Source organism: Mustela putorius, unplaced genomic scaffold (genome assembly GCF_011764305.1).
Source record: "Mustela putorius furo isolate JIRA1106 unplaced genomic scaffold, ASM1176430v1.1 tig00003972_pilon_pilon_pilon, whole genome shotgun sequence".
NCBI lineage: Eukaryota > Metazoa > Chordata > Mammalia > Carnivora > Mustelidae > Mustela > Mustela putorius.
In genome coordinates, this window is record NW_025422115.1 from 10,993,984 (window position 1) to 11,016,633 (window position 22,650).

Below are 22,650 nucleotides of genomic sequence, written 5' to 3' on the forward strand. Positions count from 1 at the left end.
AAGAGAGGGGATCGGGCAATGGCACGGAGGGCCATCGGGCCCCACCTGGGGGAGGCCACTTACTCCCACCCCGACGGGGCTCATTGCTCCTAGGGGGATTGCCCTGGACCAAAGGGGATTTCCCTCGGGTTGGTTTCCTGATGCCGCATCGTGTTGCTAGGTCGTGCATCACCTCGGTGGGCCGAGTAGGTGCTGGTTGCGTGGTGGGTACCAACGTTGGGATGCGGCTGGTTGGGGAGACGCTCCCTCTGGGGTGATACCCCTCTGGGGAAGGCGAGATTGCACGGATGCCCCTGGTGCTCGCTAGGGATGCGCCACACACGCCAGCCCTTTCTGCAACCGATGGAGAAGACAAGTGTTGCCGTATGTGGTCTAGGTACTCGTTTCCATTAAAGGACACAGTGTGCGGGCTGTCCCAGTCTCAAACCCACTGTGCACCCCCCCCCTCAACACTCTCTCCCCTTCCTGTCACCCTTCCCTCCATTTTACCGCGCCCGGCCCCGTGCCTGCATACTTGGAGGCTTCCATGTGTAGACATTGGTCCTCAGGCACGGGACCAGGCACTGCCCATCGTAGGGAGAGGTAGAGCAGAGTGTCCCCACTGCGTGGCACCTGCGTGGAGCCCCACAGACGTGTCCCTGGGCTGAGGCGCTCCTGTCACTTCTCCCCATGTTCCAGGTGGAGTTGGCTGCACGCGGGTGTCGGTGACTGTTGGCGAATCCCATTTTCCTGATCCGCGATGCCCTACCTGTGAGGCGAGGACGCCCCTGGAGAGGCATGCTGTGTAGGCGTTGGTCAGCTGGGAGTCACCCACATCTGCAGTAAGTGTCTCACCCTTGCCACCACATGCCCGGGACTTCCCCGAGGCCTCCTTGGCTGAGAAAGTCCCCCTTGTCAACCCCGTGACCAGGGGCTGGGTGTTCAGAAGGGTCGACGTGTCTGAGCTCAGTGGCCGTGCAAGGCTGGAGCCGGCCCTTTGAATGCTCCGGGTCCTGAGACGTGCTCGGATCGATGATGACTCCCTACAAATGCATTCCTTGGAAATCTGAACAAAATGAGTGACAATCCCTACCGTCGTCCTCATCGGAACTGAGGTCCAGCACGTGGTTCCCCGCCAGGAGGTCCGAGAGAGATTCAGGCCAACCGAGATCTTTACCGCTAACTCGGAGTGTTGGCACATGGGAATGTCGCCAATCGGGCTGGGGAACTGCTCCGTGGCAGAGCAAGTATGCCCCCTCCTGTAGCAGATGGCCAGCGGGAACCAGGGGCCCTCTGGGGTCAAAGGTCTGGCTGCTTCCAGAGAGGCTATGGAGGACGTGCGTGCCAGAGGTCGGCTGCCCACGTGGCCCGGAGCCCCCGAGGCCCTCTCCGCCACTCACCGGGCACTGCCACTAGCACCGCTGTCCTCGCCGCGGTCCCTGGCCTTTGTGCCTCCAACTCCCTTGTGCCTTGTCCACTAAGGGCAGCGAGGTTTTAGAAACGGAATGGGAAGGGGATGCTGGGCCAGGAGCGGAACATACTTCATCTGCAACGGTTCCGCGACGGAGGGCATGAGGCCCACCGTGGCGGCTGGGCATCCTCAGGGAGTTCCGGGACTGGTTAGAACAGTGACTCCGATGACATCGCCTGTGCCAGAGCGTCCATCCCTTGGGCCCCGGCCACCATGGAGTTTTACATGGGGGCGGGAGGGATGCTACAGGGCTGCGCACATGGGGGCTGGGAGGAAGCCCTGGGCAGAGATCAAGGCAGCTAGAAGTGTCGTCCCATGAAAGACTTGGCACCTGATGCTGGGATGGGAGGCTGCGGCACACTTGCCGCAGGGCCATTTCTCCCCGTGCCAGAGGTTCACGTTGAATAAAGCTGCCCAGGTGACTGTGAGCCACGAGTGTGCGTGGAGTGTAACCAAGGCGGGTGTGATGGGTTTCTCGCGGTTGGTGGCGGCACCACACTAGTGGTGCCCGGCTAGTTTCGGTGGGGCAGGTCATATCTGGAGGGTGACGCCCTTAGCAACGCCTTGTCCTGACTTGGTAGTGGAAGCATTCGTGGAGAGGCTCCTTCAGGGTGGGTTGCCGGCACCTGCCTGCTTCCCACAAGACTGTGTTGCCAGATGGACTGCAGCAGACAGAATACGGGTGGGGACCTGGGCCCGAAAATGGCTCTCATTCGGGTGGCAGGCGAGGCTGCGGGATGTGGGAGAGTGCCGACAAGGGTAACTGAATGCTGGTCCAAGTCACATGTGGTTCTGCAGTGGCCTGCATTTGCGATAGATTTAGGGACCCCGGGCCCGGAGACACTGGGTCCTGTGGCAGGCCAGGCAGTGCTCCGGGTGAGAGGCTAGGTCGTGCATCTCCTTGTTGGGCCGAGTAGGTGCTGGTTGCGTGGTGGGTACCAACGTTGGGATGCGGCTGGTTGGGGAGGTGCTCCCTCTGGGGTTATACCCCTCGGGGGAAGGCGAGGTCGCACGGATGCCCCTCCCTGGTGCTCGCTGGGGATGCGCCACATGCCGGCCATTTGTGCCACCGATGGAGAAGTCAAGTGTTGGCGTCTGTGGTCTAGGGACTCGTTTCCATTAAAGGACACAGTTTGCGGGCTGTCCCACGTCTCAAACACACTGTGCGCACCTCCCCCCAACACTCTCTCCCCTTCGTGCCACCCTTCCCTCCATTTTCTCCCGCCCGGCCCCGTGCCTGCATACTTGGATCCTTCCATGTGTAGACTTTCGTCCTCAGGCACGGGTCCAGGCACTGCCCATCGTAGGGAGAGGTAGAGCAGAGTGTCCCCACTGCGTGGAACCTGCATGGAGCCCCACAGACGTGTCCCTGGGCGCTGGCGCACCTGTCACTTCTCCCCATGTCCCAGGTGGAGTTGGCTGCACGGGGGTGTCGGTGACTGTTGGCGAATCCCATTTTCCTGATCCGCGATGCCCTACCTGTGAGGAGAGGACGCCCCTGGAGAGGCACGGTGTGTAGGCGTTGGTCAGCTGGGAGTCGCCCACATCTGCAGTAAGTGTCTCACCCTGGCCACCATATGCCCGGGTCTTCCCCGAAGCCTCCTTGGCCGAGAATGGCCCCCTTGGCAACCCCTCGGCCTGGGGCTGGGAGTTCACAAGGGCCGACGTGTCTGAGCTCAGTGGCCGTGCCAGGCTAGCACCTGCCCGTTGAATGCTCCGTGTCCTGAGTCGTGCTTGGATCGATGATGACTCCCTACAAATGCATTCCTTGGAAATCTGAACAAAATGAGTGACAATCCCTACCATCGTCCTCATCGGAACTGAGGTCCAGCACGTGGTTCCGCGCCAGGAAATCCGAGAGAGAAATTCAGGCCACCCGAGATCTTTACCGCTCACTCAGAGTGTTGGCACATGGGAATGTCGCTCCTAGGTCGGGGGAACTGCTCTGTGATAGAGGGATTATGCCCCCTCCTGTAGCAGATGGCCAGCAGGAACCAGGGCCCTCTGGGGTCAAAGGTCTGGCTGCTTCCAGAGAGGCCAGGGAGGTCGTGCGTGCCAGAGGTGGCTGCCTTTGTGGCCCACGGCCCCCGAAGCCCTCCCAGCCACTCACCGCGCACCGCCACCAGCACCGCTGTCCTCGCTGCGGTTCCTGGCGTTGAGCCTCCAACTCCCTTGTGCCTTGTCCACTGATGGCAGAGAGCTTTTAGACACGGAATGGGAAGAGGATGCTGGGCCAGGAGTGGAACATACTTCATCTGCAACGGCTCCACGACGGAGGGCATGAGGCCCACCGTGGCGGCTGGGCATCCTCCGTGAGTTCCGGGACTGGGCAGGACGGTGACTCCGATGACATCGCCTGTGCCACAGGGTCCATCCTTTGGGACCCAGCCACCATGGAGTTTTACATGAGGGCGGGAGGGAGTCCACATGGCTGCGCACATGGGGGCTGGGAGGAAGCCCTGGGCAGAGACCAAGTCCAGGAGAAGTGTCGTCCCAGGAAAGACTTGGCCACACGATGCTGGGATGGTAGGCGGCGGCACCCCCTCCACAGGGCCATTTCTCCCCGTGCCAGAGGTTCACGTTGAGTATGGCTTCCCAGGTGACTGTGAGCCACGAGTGTGCGTGGAGTCTAACCATGGCGGGTGTGATGGGTTTCTCGCGGTTGTTGGCGGCAGCACGTGGGCACCCTAGTGGTGCTTGGCATGGTTCGGTGGGCCAGGTCAAATCTGGAGGGTGACGCCATTTGCAACGCCTTATCCTGACTTGGCAGTGGAAGCATTCGTGGAGAGGCTCCTTCAGGGTGGGTTGCCGGCACCTGCCTGCTTCCCACAAGTCTGTGTTGCCAGATGGACTGCAGCAGGCAGAATCCAGGTGGGAACCTGGGCACGAGAATGGCCCTCATACGGATGGCAGGCGAGGCTGCGGGATGTGGGAGAGTGCCGACAAGGCCTTGCTGCCTGCTGGTCCAAGTCACATGTGTTTCTGTAGTGGCCTGCATGTGCGATAGATTTAGGGACCCCGGGAATGGAGACACTGGGTCCCTTGGCAGGCCAGGCAGTGCTCCGGGTCAGAGGCTCTGCCTCCTGTGCCACCGAAGACCTGGGGCGTGCTGCCCCGACCCATGGGCAATTTCGGGCCATGTTCCAGAGCCCCAGAACTGCTGGCTGCGCCAGCTTCCGAGGGTGCTATTGGGAGGCGGGGAGTCGTGCAGGTGGCATGAGTGTATGGGGTCACCGCCTCTCACGGTTTGCCCCTGAGCCCACAGGAACGAGGTGGAGGTGACCTTCTGCCGGGTGGATTTGTGGTCAACACCTCGGGACCTGGGGTATCTTAGAGCCGGCATGGGTTTTCTCTATGGAGGAAGAGAGGGGATCGGGCAATGGCACGGAGGGCCATCGGGCCCCACCTGGGGGAGGCCACTTACTCCCACCCCGACGGGGCTCATTGCTCCTAGGGGGATTGCCCTGGACCAAAGGGGATTTCCCTCGGGTTGGTTTCCTGATGCCGCATCGTGTTGCTAGGTCGTGCATCACCTCGGTGGGCCGAGTAGGTGCTGGTTGCGTGGTGGGTACCAACGTTGGGATGCGGCTGGTTGGGGAGACGCTCCCTCTGGGGTGATACCCCTCTGGGGAAGGCGAGATTGCACGGATGCCCCTGGTGCTCGCTAGGGATGCGCCACACGCCAGCCCTTTCTGCAACCGATGGAGAAGACAAGTGTTGCCGTATGTGGTCTAGGTACTCGTTTCCATTAAAGGACACAGTGTGCGGGCTGTCCCAGTCTCAAACCCACTGTGCACCCCCCCCCTCAACACTCTCTCCCCTTCCTGTCACCCTTCCCTCCATTTTACCGCGCCCGGCCCCGTGCCTGCATACTTGGAGGCTTCCATGTGTAGACATTGGTCCTCAGGCACGGGACCAGGCACTGCCCATCGTAGGGAGAGGTAGAGCAGAGTGTCCCCACTGCGTGGCACCTGCGTGGAGCCCCACAGACGTGTCCCTGGGCTGAGGCGCTCCTGTCACTTCTCCCCATGTTCCAGGTGGAGTTGGCTGCACGCGGGTGTCGGTGACTGTTGGCGAATCCCATTTTCCTGATCCGCGATGCCCTACCTGTGAGGCGAGGACGCCCCTGGAGAGGCATGCTGTGTAGGCGTTGGTCAGCTGGGAGTCACCCACATCTGCAGTAAGTGTCTCACCCTTGCCACCACATGCCCGGGACTTCCCCGAGGCCTCCTTGGCTGAGAAAGTCCCCCTTGTCAACCCCGTGACCAGGGGCTGGGTGTTCAGAAGGGTCGACGTGTCTGAGCTCAGTGGCCGTGCAAGGCTGGAGCCGGCCCTTTGAATGCTCCGGGTCCTGAGACGTGCTCGGATCGATGATGACTCCCTACAAATGCATTCCTTGGAAATCTGAACAAAATGAGTGACAATCCCTACCGTCGTCCTCATCGGAACTGAGGTCCAGCACGTGGTTCCCCGCCAGGAGGTCCGAGAGAGACTCAGGCCAACCGAGATCTTTACCGCTAACTCGGAGTGTTGGCACATGGGAATGTCGCCAATCGGGCTGGGGAACTGCTCCGTGGCAGAGCAAGTATGCCCCCTCCTGTAGCAGATGGCCAGCGGGAACCAGGGCCCTCTGGGGTCAAAGGTCTGGCTGCTTCCAGAGAGGCTATGGAGGACGTGCGTGCCAGAGGTCGGCTGCCCACGTGGCCCGGAGCCCCCGAGGCCCTCTCCGCCACTCACCGGGCACTGCCACTAGCACCGCTGTCCTCGCCGCGGTCCCTGGCCTTTGTGCCTCCAACTCCCTTGTGCCTTGTCCACTAAGGGCAGCTAGGTTTTAGAAACGGAATGGGAAGGGGATGCTGGGCCAGGAGCGGAACATACTTCATCTGCAACGGTTCCGCGACGGAGGGCATGAGGCCCACCGTGGCGGCTGGGCATCCTCAGGGAGTTCCGGGACTGGTTAGAACAGTGACTCCGATGACATCGCCTGTGCCAGAGCGTCCATCCCTTGGGCCCCGGCCACCATGGAGTTTTACATGGGGGCGGGAGGGATGCTACAGGGCTGCGCACATGGGGGCTGGGAGGAAGCCCTGGGCAGAGATCAAGGCAGCTAGAAGTGTCGTCCCATGAAAGACTTGGCACCTGATGCTGGGATGGGAGGCTGCGGCACACTTGCCGCAGGGCCATTTCTCCCCGTGCCAGAGGTTCACGTTGAATAAAGCTGCCCAGGTGACTGTGAGCCACGAGTGTGCGTGGAGTGTAACCAAGGCGGGTGTGATGGGTTTCTCGCGGTTGGTGGCGGCACCACACTAGTGGTGCCCGGCTAGTTTCGGTGGGGCAGGTCATATCTGGAGGGTGACGCCCTTAGCAACGCCTTGTCCTGACTTGGTAGTGGAAGCATTCGTGGAGAGGCTCCTTCAGGGTGGGTTGCCGGCACCTGCCTGCTTCCCACAAGACTGTGTTGCCAGATGGACTGCAGCAGACAGAATACGGGTGGGGACCTGGGCCCGAAAATGGCTCTCATTCGGGTGGCAGGCGAGGCTGCGGGATGTGGGAGAGTGCCGACAAGGGTAACTGAATGCTGGTCCAAGTCACATGTGGTTCTGCAGTGGCCTGCATTTGCGATAGATTTAGGGACCCCCGGGCCCGGAGACACTGGGTCCTGTGGCAGGCCAGGCAGTGCTCCGGGTGAGAGGCTAGGTCGTGCATCTCCTTGTTGGGCCGAGTAGGTGCTGGTTGCGTGGTGGGTACCAACGTTGGGATGCGGCTGGTTGGGGAGGTGCTCCCTCTGGGGTTATACCCCTCGGGGGAAGGCGAGGTCGCACGGATGCCCCTCCCTGGTGCTCGCTGGGGATGCGCCACATGCCGGCCATTTGTGCCACCGATGGAGAAGTCAAGTGTTGGCGTCTGTGGTCTAGGGACTCGTTTCCATTAAAGGACACAGTTTGCGGGCTGTCCCACGTCTCAAACACACTGTGCGCACCTCCCCCCAACACTCTCTCCCCTTCGTGCCACCCTTCCCTCCATTTTCTCCCGCCCGGCCCCGTGCCTGCATACTTGGATCCTTCCATGTGTAGACTTTCGTCCTCAGGCACGGGTCCAGGCACTGCCCATCGTAGGAGTGGTAGAGCAGAGTGTCCCCACTGCGTGGAACCTGCATGGAGCCCCACAGACGTGTCCCTGGGCGCTGGCGCACCTGTCACTTCTCCCCATGTCCCAGGTGGAGTTGGCTGCACGGGGGTGTCGGTGACTGTTGGCGAATCCCATTTTCCTGATCCGCGATGCCCTACCTGTGAGGAGAGGACGCCCCTGGAGAGGCACGGTGTGTAGGCGTTGGTCAGCTGGGAGTCGCCCACATCTGCAGTAAGTGTCTCACCCTGGCCACCACATGCCCGGGTCTCCCCCGAGGCCTCCTTGGCCGAGAATAGCCCCCTTGGCAACCCCTCGGCCTGGGGCTGGGAGTTCACAAGGGCCGACGTGTCTGAGCTCAGTGGCCGTGCCAGGCTAGGACCTGCCCGTTGAATGCTCCGTGTCCTGAGTCGTGCTTGGATCGATGATGACTCCCTAAAATGCATTCCTTGGAAATCTGAACAAAATGAGTGACAATCCCTACCGTCGTCCTCATCGGAACTGAGGTCCAGCACGTGGTTCCCCGCCAGGAAATCCGAGAGAGCGATTCAGGCCACCCAAGATCTTTACCGCTCACTCGGAGTGTTGGCACATGCGAATGTCGCTCCTAGGGCTGGGGAACTGCTCTGTGATAGAGGGATTATGCCCCCTCCTGTAGCAGATGGCCAGCAGGAACCAGGGCCCTCTGGGGTCAAAGGTCTGGCTGCTTCCAGAGAGGCCAGGGAGGTCGTGCGTGCCAGAGTTCAGCCGCCCACGTGGCCCAGAGCCCCCAGGCCCTCCACGCCACTCACCGCGCACCGCCACCAGCACCGCTGTCCTCGCTGCGGTCCCTGGCGTTGAGCCTCCAACTCCCTTGTGCCTTGTCCACTGAGGGCAGAGAGCTTTTAGACACGGAATGGGAAGAGATGCTGGGCCAGGAGTGGAACATACTTCATCTGCAACGGCTCCACGACGGAGGGCATGAAGCCCACCGTGGCGGCTGGGCATCCTCAGTGAGTTCCGGGACTGGGCAGGACGGTGACTCTGATGACATCGCCTGTGCCAGAGGGTCCATCCTTTGGGACCCAGCCACCATGGAGTTTTACATGAGGGCGGGAGGGAGGCCACAGGGCTCCGCACATGGGGGCTGGGAGGAAGCCATGGGCAGAGACCAAGTCCGCTAGAAGTGTCGTCCCAGAAAAGACTTGGCCACACGATGCTGGGATGGTAGGCGGCGGCACCCCCTCCACACGGCCATTTCTCCCCGTGCCAGAGGTTCACGTTGAGTATGGCTTCCCAGGTGACTGTGAGCCACGAGTGTGCGTGGAGTCTAACCATGGCGGGTGTGATGGGTTTCTCGCGGTTGGAGGCGGCAGCACCTGGGCACCCTAGTGGTGCTTGGCTAGGTTCGGTGGGCCAGGTCAAATCTGGAGGGTGACGCCATTTGCAATGCCTTGTCCTGACTTGGCAGTGGAAGCATTCGTGGAGAGGCTCCTTCAGGGTGGGTTGCCGACACCTGCCTGCTTCCCACAAGTCTGTGTTGCCAGATGGACTGCAGCAGGCAGAATCCAGGTGGGAACCTTGGCACGAGAAAGGCCCTCATACGGATGGCAGGCGAGGCTGCGGGATGTGGGAGAGTGCCGACAAGGCCTTGCTGCCTGCTGGTCCAAGTCACACGTGGTTCTGCAGTGGCCTGCATTTGCGATAGATTTAGGGACCCCGGGCCCGGAGTCACTGGGTCCTGTGGCAGGCCAGGCTGTGTCCTGCGTCAGAGGCTCAGCCTCCTGTGCCACCGAAGACCTGGGGCGTGCTGCCCCGACCCATGGGCAATTTCGGGCCAGGTGCCTGAGCCCCAGAACTGCTGGCTGCGCCAGCTTCCGAGGGTGCTAATGTGAGGTGGGGGGTCGTGTGGGTGGCATGAGCGCTCGGGGTCACCGCCTCTCGCGGTTTGCCCCTGAGCCGACAGGAACGAGGTGGATGTGACCTTCTGCGGGGTGGGTGTGTGGTCACCCCCTCTGGACCTGGGGTATCTTAGAGCCTGCATGGGTTTTCTCTATGGAGGAAGTGAGGGGATCGGGCAATGGCATGGAGGGCCATCGGGCCCCACCTGTGGGAGGCCACTTACTCCCACCCCAAACCCGGGGCTCATTGCTTCTAGAGTGATTGACCTGGAGCCAAGGGGATTTCTCTCGGGTTGGTTCACTGATGCCGCATCGTTTTGCTAGGTCGTGCGTCTCCATGTCGGTCCGAGTAGGTGCTGGTTGCGTGGTGGTTACCAATGTTGGGATGCATCCTGTTGGGGAGGTGCTCCCTCTGGGGTTATACCCCTCTGGGGAGGGCGAGGTCACATGGATGCCCCTGGTGCTCGCTGGGGATGCGCCACACGCCGGCCCTTTGTGCAACCGATGGAGAAGACAAGTGTTGCCGTATGTGGTCTAGGGACTCGTTTCCATTAAAGGACACAGTGTGTGGGCTGTCCCACGTCTCAAACCCACTGTGCACCTCTCCCCCTAACACTCTCTCCCCTTCCTGCTCCCCTTCCCTCCATTTTACCCCGCCCGGCCCTGTGCCTGGATACTTGGAGGCTTCCATGTGTAGACATTGGTCCTCCGGCACGGGACCAGGCACTGCCCATCGTAGGGAGAGGTAGAGCAGAGTGTCCCCACTGCGTGGCACCTGCGTGGAGCCCCACAGTCGTGTCCCTGGGCTGTGGCGCTCCTGTCACTTCTCCCCATTTCCCAGGTGGTGTTGGCAGGACGTGGGTGTCGGTGACTGTTGGCGAATCCCGCGATGCCCTACCAGTGAGGTGAGGACGCCCCTGGAGAGGCAGGGTGTGTAGGCTGTGGTCATCTGGGAATCGCCCACGTCTGCAGTAAGTGTCTCACCCTTGCCACCACATGCCCGGGTCATCGATGATGACTCCCTACAAATGCATTCCTTGGAGATCTGAACAAAATGAGTGACAATCCCTACCGTGTCCTCATCGGAACTGAGGTCCAGCACGTGGTTCCCCGCCAGGATGTCCAAGTGAGGGAGTTAGGCCACCTGATATCATTACCGTGAATTCAGAGTGCTCTGCACTTGGGGATGTCACCCCTCTGCCTGGGTCATTGCTCCTTTTTGGAGGGAGATCCCCCCCTCCTATAGCAGATACCAGCGGGGACCAGGGCCCTGATCCACTGAGTCCTCCATATGTAGGCTTCGGTCCTCAGTCCCTGCACCAGCCCCCCGTTGTAGGGTGAGGTGGGACAGATTTTCCCCACTTCTGTCTGTGACTTGGTCCTCCGCAGACGTGTCCACCTTGCTGTGGCGCTCCTGTCACTTCTCCCCATGCCCCAGGTGGTGTCGTAGATATCAGTGAGTCCCATTTGCCTGATTTTCGATATCTGGCCTGCCTGGAGAGGATAGCCCTTTAGTGCCATGAGGTGTGGTTTGCGGTTATCTTAGAGTAGCCTATGTCTGCAGTAAGTGGCTTGCCCTTTTCACCTCCTGCCCTGGTCATTCCTGCGGCCTTCTGTACCAAGGATCGCTCCCCTGGCCATGCTTTGGCCTAGCCATTTGTTTTCATGAGGGCCGACATGCCTGAACTCAGTGGCTGTCCCAGGCTTTAGCCCTACCCTTTTCACGTACCATGTCCTTAGATGATCTCAGATTAGTGATGACTCCCTACAAATGCTTTCCTTAGAAATCTGAACAAAATGAGTACCAATCTGTACTGTCGTCATCACTGGAAATGAATTCCAGCACGTGGTTCTGCACCAAGGCCACCTGAGAATATTGCTGGAGCTAGTAGTGCTTGGCACATTGAGATGGCACCTGGGACCATCTCCATGGCAAAGGAAGACCTGTCCCCTCCTGTAGTGGAGGGGGCCTCTGCCCCTCCCTTGCCCTTTTGCCTTGTCTTTTCCAGGGCTGTGAGGTTTTGGATACAGGATGGGAGGAGGGCCCTGGGCCAGGCATGGGACAAGCTTCCTCCTTAGCTGCTCTGCATCAGAGTTCACACAGCCCACCATGCTTGCTGTGCAGGCTCAGGGGGTTCTGGGCCTGGGCAAGGTCTGTGACTCTGATTGCATCCCCTGGGTGAGTGCGTCCACCCCGTAGACTTTGGCCAGTGTGAAGGTTTACAGGGACGTGGGAGGGATGTCACAGGGCTGTGGCACATGGGGGCCCCGAGGAAGCCCTGGGTAGAGACAGGCAGCTAGAACCATTGTCTCAAGAGCAACCTGGCCTTGTGAAATCAGTTTGTGTCTTGTGGATTCCCCGTGCTTGGGTTTTGGATAGGAGCCTGGAGGACTATCCAAGGCTAGGGGTGGGGCAGGCTTCTTCATCTGTTGTGTGGCAGAGGGCACATGATATGCTGTTATGTTTCCTTGTGGTTGTCTAGTATATTTAGTGTCATTTGGGTCTTGATCTTTTTGCATTTCTGTCTACCCTGCCTGGGATATACCATCTTTTTAGAGTGTTTTTTTGCCTATTTCATTTTCCCCTTTAAATGCGTATCTTCTTTTTTTGAGTCTGCCTGTCATCTTCACTTGCTTAGGTAGGATCACAGTATAAATGATTATTTTCAACTTTTTACTTACTAGATGTGTTATAGTATTTGTGTGATTTTTCTTTCTCTCATCTTCACACTTTGTACTGCAAAATTTTTTGTCTTTTTTTTATTTTCTGTGTTTCCATATATGCTGTTTATTTTTTTTCATTTTTAGAAATCATGAATTTTTAAAATTTATTTTTATTTATTTTCAGCATTACAGTATTCATTATTTTTGCACTACACCTAGTGCTCCATGCAATCTGTGCCCTCTATAATACCCACCACCTGGTACCCCAACCTCCCACACCCCCGCCACTTCAAACCACTCAGATTGTTTTTCAGAGTCCATAGTCTCTCATGATTCACCTCCCCTTCCAATTTCCCCCAACTCCCTTCTCCTCTCCATCTCCCTATGTCCTCCATTCTATTTGTTATGCTCCACAAATAAGTGAAACCATAAGATAATTGACTCTCTCTGCTTGACTTATTTCACTCAGCATAATCTCTTCCAGTCCCGTCCATGTTGATACAAAAGTTGGGTATTTGTCCTTTCTGATGGAGGCATAATACTCCATAGTGTATATGGACCACATCTTCCTTATGCGTTCCTCCGTTGAAGGGCATCTTGGTTCTTTCCACAGTTTGGCGACCAAGGCCATTGCTGCTATAAACATTGGGGTACAGATGGCCCTTCTTTTCACGACATCTGTATCTTTGGTGTAAATACCCAGTAGTGCAATAGCAGAGTCATAGGGAAGCTCTATTTTTAATTTCTTGAGGAATCTCCATACTGTTCTCCAAAGTGGCTGCACCAACTTGCATTCCCCCCAACAGTGGAAGAGGGTTCCCCTTTCTCCACATCCCCTCCAACACATGTTGTTTCCTGTCTTGCTAATTTTGGTCATTCAAACTGGTGTAAGGTGATATCTCAATGTGGTTTTGATTTGAATCTCCCTGAGGGCTAGTGATGATGAACATTTTTTGCATGTGTCTGATAGCCATTTGTATGTCTTCATGGGAGAAGTGTCTGTTAAAATCTTCTGTCCATTTTTGATATGATTATCTGTTTTGTGTGTGTTGAGTTTGAGGAGTTCTTTATAGATCCTGGATATCAACCTTTTGTCTGTACTGTCATTTCCCATGGGTTGCCTCTTTGTTTTGTTGACTATTTTCTTTGCTGTGCAGAAGCTTTTGATTCTGATGAAGTCCCCAAAGAAATCATGAATTTTTTAGTGACGGACTTTTTTTGTTTCATTTGGCATTTCTCCTTAAGTTAGTTTTATTTTTATGTGTGTATTTCAGCTTTATTTTTACATCGTATTATTGATCTCCAATAATTATAACTGTGAATCTTTAGCCAAATGATTTACTTTTATGAAATATTTATTTTCCTAAATATCTTGGTGTTGATATTTCCCAGTCCTTTTTGGATTTGTTTTTTCCAGTGGAGTATACTGCACTGTGTTTGTCCTATTAACTGTGCTTTTAAATGTTTTTTGTACAGTTCAGGTAGCCATGTTCCTTCAGTTGCTAGTGTTCTTGCAGGGTCACTTTTGATGATGACAATCTCATGGTTTTGTGGTCTTGTTATTTCAAGTGTAATTGTTTTGAATGTTACCTGAGGCTCTCGGTCCACATTTTATCAAATTTATATTTGGAACAATATATTCAGTAACATTTTTAGTTTCCATGGAAGGTAGTAGATTTTATTGAAGTCTATCTCTATCTTTTTTAAAGATTTTATTTATTTAACACAGAGACACACAGAGAGAGAGGGTATACAAGCAGTGGGAGATGGAGAGGGAGAAGCAGGCCTCCTGACAAGCAGGGAACCTGATGCAGGGCATGATCACAGGACCCTGGGATCATGACTGGAGCCAAAGCAGACACTTAACCAACGGACCCACCCAGGTGCCCCTGTAGTTTATCTCTTATATTTAGGTCATACAATGTGTCATGATTCACATTCCCATATGTTAGATATTAATATTCAGATATATGATTACTTATTGTGAATTCAGGAAGCTTTATATAACCAATATATTATACTTTGATTAATTTCACTCATATTTAACTTTCTACATATATATGTATCTATCCATTACTTTCTATAGTCAATTATTTATAAAATGTTAATGGAATTGAACTTTTCTCATTTGTTTTCCAAATATCCTTTTTTTACTGAAATGTCAGATGAATAATTTTTGTTTTTGTTAGTGAAATCATATTTTTAGGTTTATATTACCAATGTAGTTTTCTGTTTGACTTTCATCATGTTATCGTATTTCTAATGATGTCATATTGAGAATCTTAATTTATCATGTTATTTTTGTGAATGTTTTTAGGTTAAGTTCTTTTTCCCATGATTAGATAAAATCCATTGATTCATACTAAATTCTTTTAATATTTTCCTGTTTTGTCTACATGAATAATGAGCCCATCTGGTGAGAATTTTATATCATTTCAAAGTTTCTTTCTTTTTTTTCTTTTCTTTTTTTTTTGTTTTACAAATTCTCCTTGTTGTCTGAAGTTAACTTTATTTTGTTTCTATAGATCTTGTGGTTACAAAATAAATGTTTATCATCACAAATTTAAAATCTTTGTGAGACTACTACATCATGATTTTTAATCTTTTTTTGGCATCTGCTGATTTTCTCTTCTCTTTCTATTGTACTGTGAGGCATTATAATCTAATCATGCTCTCTTTTTTAAAATTTCCAGTATTTTTGCTCTTTTCTTCTTAAAATATTTAAAAATATCATAGTAAGTTAATTTATATAGTTAAATTTAATTGTATATATGCAGTGGATTTTACTGTCTTTTGCTTGGTTGACAAAATGTATGATATGTACTTTTTACTATAGTTCAAGGTGGACAGAAGTGGGTTTCATAAGTTTATCCTTTGTTGTATTACATAAAGGAGCTCTTCATGTATAGTTCTGCCAAAATATCTTCAAATGCCAATGGAAATTCTCACGTCAGTAAGCATTTTGTCCTGAAAACACTGACATTTCTCTCAGGGCATTGTGGCACTTCAATGGCAATGAGACTCTGGCTATTCTAATCAGTAAGATTAGATCTGGGTCATCAGTGATTCTGGTCTCCATGATCAAGTTAGTATGGATCAAGGTCTCCTAGGGTAAGAAAATCCTGAGTGCTAAGTGTCACCATGTATCTCATTCTGATGGTTGCTTCTATAAATGTTCCTGGATAAATTATGACTCCACAGATGGATCTTGTTGAAATATGAATGCAGTGAGTAACAAAAATAACTTCTATAAGTGAAGGCATTCCAACCCATAGATCATGCTAAACAAAAATGTGAAGGGAAGTTTAATTTGGTCCGCAAGTATTACCAAAAAAAAAAAAAATGTACTGTGGTATTTGAAAAATAACATGCTGGCATGTGCTAGAGGAAATGAACTATAGAAAGGTCTATATAACCAATTGCAAAATGTTACTATAACTTTTGGCTGCCAGTACCGACAAGTCTACAAGACAAGTATCTATAAGTCATAAATAGATCCTGTGGGATCACCACTTAAATGATAAATTCTGTGAGAAATATCTGTGACTACCTTTGATCTATTTATATGTTTGAGTTGCCAGAATCTTCTGAGTCATGATCAGTGTCTCTAGTGTGACTGGATTATTAAAATCCAAAGATACTATTAAATTTTATTTATCATTTTCTATTAAGTGGAACAATTGTATTTAAATTGAAAAGTAGGTACCCTATGTACAATCTTCATATTTTAATTTGCTTGTCATCCCAGTTACTAGGGATGATTGGAACAGTTGTTTACATATGTTTTATTTTTTTCTATAACCTGAGAAAGAAATTTCATATACTTTCAAGTGATGGCTTCAACTACATGCTAGGTTAAACATTTTTAGATGTGAGATGATTATATTTAAAATTCTTGGATTCTTACATGAATTTCATTGGCCACTTTCATATATCATCAGTGGGTTTCTAATGTGTTTATAGAGACACTCTAGTTATAATACATGATTTTGTATGAGCGTGCTGGGAAATTTTTGAGAAAAATATCTTAGAAGCAATTATTTTTGTACTACTTTGATCAAAATTTGAGCATAGTCATTCTTGTCATCAGATGGTCCAATGACTATCCATTATGGATTCTTATAACTTTTTATACTAAATATTCCACTAGGAAAATTTTGTTTTGCAATTTCTCTATTTTACTATGTAATTTGTAGACTGAGTGTAGTATTAGAATTCCATGGACTTTCATCACTGCACCAATGAAGTGCTTATTTTGAAATGCTCCCTTATCTGGAAAGGAAAGAAACTATTGACCCCTGATACAACACACAGTTTATAGTAAATTTATGTATCTCTCTTATTATTTTTTAAGTAATCAAAAATTTAATTGAGTTAGTGGACAGTTAATACAAACTATTATTGGCATCAATAATCCATTGGGTTATGTGAAGCTTCAGTCTCCCTTATTTTCCATATTTTATTCTTTCCCCTACTTCAAATAATCAGAAACATCCTACAGGTATAATAAATTAGTATATTTTTACATAAAGGTACATAGTAAGTCTTGTCTTTTGCCATTTTGGCAGATGGTCATATAATACCTTTTAGATTTCCACATTTATACTTTTACCACAGGCAAGTGTGGACCAAACACTGAGTTCCATATAGATGGTTTATTCCTTCTCCTTGATGTATGACATGAAGAAAAGTATTGAGAATAATTCTGCCTCCTATCCTTAAGGGCCATTGGGAATTTTAACATCAGTAAGCATTTTGTCCTGAAAGTGCTGACATCCCTCTTAGTGAATCGTAACACTCCAATAAGACTGGCTATGCTAGTCAGCCATGATGCCGGGTCAGCATTTCCCAGGTTGATAGAATCCTGATTGCTCTAGTATCTATCACAGCTCTCATTCTAAATATCTATTTTATAAATGTGCTTCTATCAGTAAAGTCTTCAAAAATGGGTCTTGTAGAAATCTTAACAAAATGAGTAACAAATCACTTCTATAAGCTGAACTCCAGGATAGGGACCATGCAAGGCATAAACTCTGGAGAATTCAGTTGATGAGGTAGTAGTACCAACAGGGTATTTGAAAGCTAACCAGAATGCATAAATTAAGGGAAAGTAATTCTATAGTTGTCTACAAGTATCTAATTGTTGGGGAAAATGGCACCATTTTATTTGCCTCATGGGTAGCATCTATGTACTCATAGTAAACAGACCATGGATAACCAACTCATGAATAATGAACTCAGTGGAAAATGGCTGTACATACCCTTAAGTCATTCATGCTATTTTCTTAGATGACTCTTCTGAATGAGGAGCAGTATATTGAGATCTATTAGAGAACCTATTTGAAAGAACTTCTGAGTCTCATTTGTCCTTTATCTCAAGTAGAACAAATGAATGATGATTGTCGAGTTGATTTTATTCCTGTGACTGTTTTAGAATGCATTTTAATTAGATTGGTTATATAGTCATGGGAAGTGGAATAGCTTTTTTTTTCTTCTTCTCTTATCATCCAAGGGGCAATTTTCTAGACGTTAGAGTAAAGGGTTCAGGTAGATAGTACATGAAACATTTTTTAAATAATTAAATAAATAAATTTCTTATTCTTGGTATTCAGATATATTTCACTGGCTGATATTTCTTCAGATGATTTTATAAGTATTTAAAGGTGGATTATAGTCATAATGGATGACACTAAGGGGGATAATTGGGGAAATTTTGACACCAGTGTCTTCTAAATAAAAGATGACGTTCTATGCTACTCTCTTTCAAGGAGTGAATATAATTTTCTTGTCAGGTAGGTTGTCTCATGCATATCTATATATTTAATTCCTTGGAACCTGTTAATTACAGATATTTAATTAGGAAGGTTTTCTTTTCAATGCTTCCCCCAAGCATTATTGTTTGGAAGTGACTTTGAAATTGCCTGAAATTGTTCTTTCTACACCACAGGAAATGTTGATGTTACTTTTACAAATACCCCTTTCTAGAAATGACCAGAACACTGATTTCCAAAGATAACATTACAACTTTTTTTGGCTTTTTTGAAAAACTTAATTTCTTTTCAGTGTAACAGATTTCATTGTTTATGCACAACACCCAGTGCTCCATGCAATACGTGCCCTTCATAATACTACCACCACCAGGCTTATCCAACCTCCCATCCCCCTCCCTTTCAAAACCCTCAGATTGTTTTTCAGAGTCCATAGTCTCTCATGGTTCACCTCCCCCTCCAATTTCCCTCAACTCCCTTCTTCTCTCCATCTCCCCATGTCCTCCATGTTATCCCTTATGCTCCACAAATAAGTGAAACCATATGATAATTGACTCTCTCTGCTTGACTTATTTCTCGCAGCATAATCTCTTCCAGTCCCATCCATGTTGCTACAAAAGTTGGGTATTCATCCTTTCTGATGGAAGCATAATACTCCATAGTGTATATGGACCACATCTTCCTTATCCATTCGTCTGTTGAAGGGCATCTTGGTTCTTTCCACAGTTTGGCGATCGTGGCCATTGCTGCTATGACCATTGGGGTACAGATGCCCTTCTTTTCACCACATCTGTTTCTTTGGGGCAAATACCCAGGAGTGAAATTGCAGGGTCATAGGGAAGCTCTATTTTTAATTTCTTGAGGAATCTCCACACTGTTCTCCAAAGTGGCTGCACCAACTTGTATTCCCACCAAAAGTGTAAGAGGGTTCCCCTTTCTCCACATCCTCTCCAACATATGTTGTTTCCTGTCTTGCTAATTTTGGCTATTCTAACTGGTGTAAGGTGGTATCCCAATGTGGTTTTAATTTGAATCTCCTTCATGGCTAGTAATGATGAACATTTTTTCGTGAGTCTGATAGCCATTTGTATGTCTTCATTGGAGAAGTGTCTGTTCATATCTTCTGCCCATTTTTTGATATGATTATCTGTTTTGTGTGTTTTGAGTTTGAGAAGTTCTTTATAGATCCTGGATATCAACCTTGTGTCTGTATTGTCATTTGCAAATATCTTCTCCCATTCCGTGGGTTGCCTCTTTGTTTTGTTGATTGTTTTCTTTGCTGTGCAGAAGCTTTTGATCTTGATGAAGTCCCAAAAGTTCATTTTCACTTTTGTTTCCTTTGCCTTTGGAGACCTATCTTGAAAGAAGTTTCTGTGTCTGATATCAAAGAGGTTACTGCCTATGTTTCTTTTGAGACATGAAATGAAGGAAAGTTTGGGAGGAATTCTGCATCCCATCCTCAAGGGCCAGTGGGAATTTTTATGCTGGTAAGCATTTTTTTTTCTGAAGGTATTGTCATTCCTCTCAGGAAATTATAACCTCTACTGATACAATTTTGACAAAGCTCATCAGTCATGAGGCTAGATCCTTGACTGTAGTGGTAAGTCTCCATAACTGAATAGTATGGTTCAGTGTGTCCTAGGGAAACAGAATCCTGAGTATTCAGTGTCTGCCATATATCTCAGGATTAAAATCACTTTTGCAAATGTGCTTAGAAGAATGATGGCTTCACAAATTGGTCTTGTTGAAATCTGAATAAAATGAGTGACAAAAATCAGTTCTATAAGCTGAGGAGCATGGTGCTAGGCAAAAAATGTGAAAGAGAATTCAATTTGGTCAGCAAGTGGTACCAAATAAAAAGGATTATGGCATTGGAAAGCTAGCATGATATCAAATGCTAGAGGACATGAATGGTACATAAATAACCACTGCAGAATGACATAGCAACTCTGAGTGCTTGCCTGATAGCCTTCATACACCCACAGTAAGCAGTGTATGCAAAAGCATGAGTAGTGAATACTGGGAAATGGCTGTGTCTAGTCTTGAGCCATTTATACCATTTTCTCAGTCACAGTAATTTGTGAGAATCAACGTATTTAGGTCTTATTAGATAGAAATAAATTATTCATGTTTTTGCTTGCCATTTATCTCAAATATAATATGAGAAAGTTGAAGAGTAAGCATATCATGTTTATTGGATGATCTTACTATGTTTTAATTTGCTTTTTAGGCTAGTTTCAAGAATAGAGTTTCTTTTTTCATTTTTCTCACTCAGGGAGAAATTTTCTAGATATTTGATGGCAGATTAAATGAGATATTTCACTGAACATTTTAACATAAAAAGATTAAATTTCCAAATCTTGGAATTTTATGGTGACATCATTGCCTAACATTCATATTCCATCAGTGGGTTTATGTGTATAAAGATAAGTTATAATTTTAGTTAGTAATGCTTGGGAGGTGGGCTTTGGGTCAGCGTTGAGACCGAAGTTTTAGAAAATTTGATTTTCTATACTACATTTTTCCTGAGGAAAGAATAATTTTTCTAGTTATGTAGATGGTCAAGGGAACATCTTTGATTCCTTAATTATCTATTATCAGTAAACATTCAACTGGGAAGAGTTTGTTTCACAAATTTTTAAATTTCCTGTGTTTTTGTGGAATGTGATTTTTTAATTACATAGAATACTCATCACCATAACAAAGAAGTGCTGATTGTGTCATTTTTATCAGTTTCTTTTCTGAGATGGACCAAAACAATGGATTCCAAGGATAACAACCAATTTTAAATAAGTATACTTTTATGGCTTATTTTTAAAATATTTTTCTGTAGTCAAGTAGATAATTGGTTTTGTGAAGTATCTGTTAATCCAGGCAATGTGAGTTATTATTTATCTGGTGAAATGTGAAATATTTTGTCTCTTTTATTTCCAGGATTTTTATGACTTCTCTCTTTGAATAATAGCAGAAACATCCTAGTAAAGTAATATGAGTTCATTTGATATGAGTGTATATTATAATCTCTTCTGTATTACACATGTTTGACAAATGGACATCACATGTTTCCATATTTTACTCTATTTTAACAGGTTGACATGAACCACTATATGGGTCTCATATAATTTATTCCTTCTTCTTGAGAGAATTCCATTGGGGGGTGTCCCTGGATGGCTCAGTTATGCTTCTGTGTTTGGCTCAGGTCATGATCCTGGAGTCCCAGGTTCGATCATGTCCCACATCAGGATCCTTGCTCAGTGGGGAATCTGCTTCTTCCCTTCCCTCTGCCCCTCACCATGCTGCTTCTCTTTCTCTCACTCTCTCTTTCTGTCAAATAAATAAATAAAATCTTTTTAAAAAGAGAATTACATCAGTAAACATTTTGTTCTGAAAATACTGGCATTCCTCTTGGGATACTCAAACATTCATATGATAGTAAAATTCTGACTGTACTAATCAGTTGTTAGGCTGTCATTGACTGTGATGACTATTCTCCATGATTAAGTAGTAGGGGTGAGTGTGTCGCAGGGAGAGAGAATGTGGAGTGCTTAGTGTTTGTCACATATCTTAGGATCAGTATCCTTTTTTAAATGTTTGTTTCTTTTTTTTTTATTTGTGTGTGAGAGAGAGAGAGAGAGAGAGAGCATGCGCGCAAGCACAGGCAGACAGAGTGGCAGGCTAGAGGCAGAGGGAGAAGCAAGCTCCCTGCCGAGCAAGGAGCCCAATGTGGGACTCGATCCCAGGATGCTGGGATCATGACCTGAGCTGAACGCAGCCGCTTAACCAACTGAGCCACCCAGGCGTCCCTGGATCAGTATCCTTTTTATAAATGTGACTGGATCAATGATGAATTAAAAAGTGGATTTCATTAAAATCTGAAAAAAAATGAGTGACAGAAACAATTCTGTGAGCTGAGGTCTGCCAAAGGATCATATAATGCAAAAAATTATGGATAAAGTTCAGTTAATGAGGTAATAGTAACAGCTAGGTCTGTGGTATTTTAAACCTAAACTTATTGCATACATTAGGAGAAAAAGATTATACAGAGATCTATAAATATCTGATTTGGAAATGACATGGTAATTCTTTGAGTGCTTGGCTGGCAGCATGCATACACTCATAATAACCAGACACTGGGGAACCTGCACATGAGTATTGAGACTGATGAGTCACATTTTTGTCTACCCTTAAGCCATACATATGATTTCCTAAGATGCTGCAGTCTTGTGAGTGAGGCATAGTCCATTGAGGTCAAATAGATAATTAAAAAGATATTATAATTAATTAGTTGTCAATTATTTTTTAGATAAAGAAAATATAATAGAAACTGAACAATGGTTTGTATTTATGGGAATAACTCAGTGTTTTAATTTGCTTGTTAACCCAGTCACAATAATTCATACCGAATTTTTTCTTGTCACTCAAAGAGAAATTTTCTAGACATTTGAGTGATGGATTCCAGTATATATTGTATTAAATTTTTTTTTTAGAAGAGAGGGAGTGGGGGGTAGGCTAGCCAGGTGATGGGTATTAAGGAGAGACATGTTATGATGAGCACTGGGTGTTATACACAACTAATGAATCATTGAACACTACATCAAAAACTAATATTGTACTATCTGTTGGCTAACTGAACAAAATTAAAGAAATAAAAAATAAATATTTGTAACTGTGAAATTATTGCCAGTTATTTCCAAATCTTGGAATTTTATTGGTTAATATTGATATTATTTCAGTTTTTTTTCCTTCTGTTTAAAAGAAGGTC

At 48.3% G+C, this 22,650-nt stretch overlaps 1 long non-coding RNA gene, 6 other non-coding genes and 1 pseudogene across 7 annotated transcripts in view; all 8 read left to right on the forward strand.

Annotated features, from left to right (window-relative positions):
• Positions 1–22,650, forward strand: part of LOC123389285 — an 80,084-nt gene that overhangs the window by 19,017 nt on the left and 38,417 nt on the right. Inside the window, exons 9-14 of the long non-coding RNA XR_006603857.1 lie at positions 679–821; positions 2,860–3,002; positions 5,488–5,630; positions 7,668–7,810; positions 10,298–10,427; positions 19,240–19,375. This is a non-coding gene — a long non-coding RNA (uncharacterized LOC123389285). The remainder of the gene's footprint in view (positions 1–678; positions 822–2,859; positions 3,003–5,487; positions 5,631–7,667; positions 7,811–10,297; positions 10,428–19,239; positions 19,376–22,650) is intronic.
• Positions 1,006–1,098, forward strand: LOC123389393. The gene has a single exon (XR_006604000.1). It is a non-coding gene; the product is annotated as a small nucleolar RNA SNORD116 (small nucleolar RNA).
• On the forward strand, positions 3,187–3,279 carry LOC123389397. Its single transcript, XR_006604004.1, has one exon. It is a non-coding gene; the product is annotated as a small nucleolar RNA SNORD116 (small nucleolar RNA).
• Positions 5,815–5,907, forward strand: LOC123389394. The gene has a single exon (XR_006604001.1). It is a non-coding gene; the product is annotated as a small nucleolar RNA SNORD116 (small nucleolar RNA).
• Positions 7,995–8,086, forward strand: LOC123389382. The gene has a single exon (XR_006603989.1). It is a non-coding gene; the product is annotated as a small nucleolar RNA SNORD116 (small nucleolar RNA).
• On the forward strand, positions 10,460–10,553 carry LOC123389400. The gene has a single exon (XR_006604007.1). It is a non-coding gene; the product is annotated as a small nucleolar RNA SNORD116 (small nucleolar RNA).
• Positions 11,205–11,297, forward strand: LOC123389401. The gene has a single exon (XR_006604008.1). It is a non-coding gene; the product is annotated as a small nucleolar RNA SNORD116 (small nucleolar RNA).
• Positions 21,723–21,805, forward strand: LOC123389402 (annotated as a pseudogene).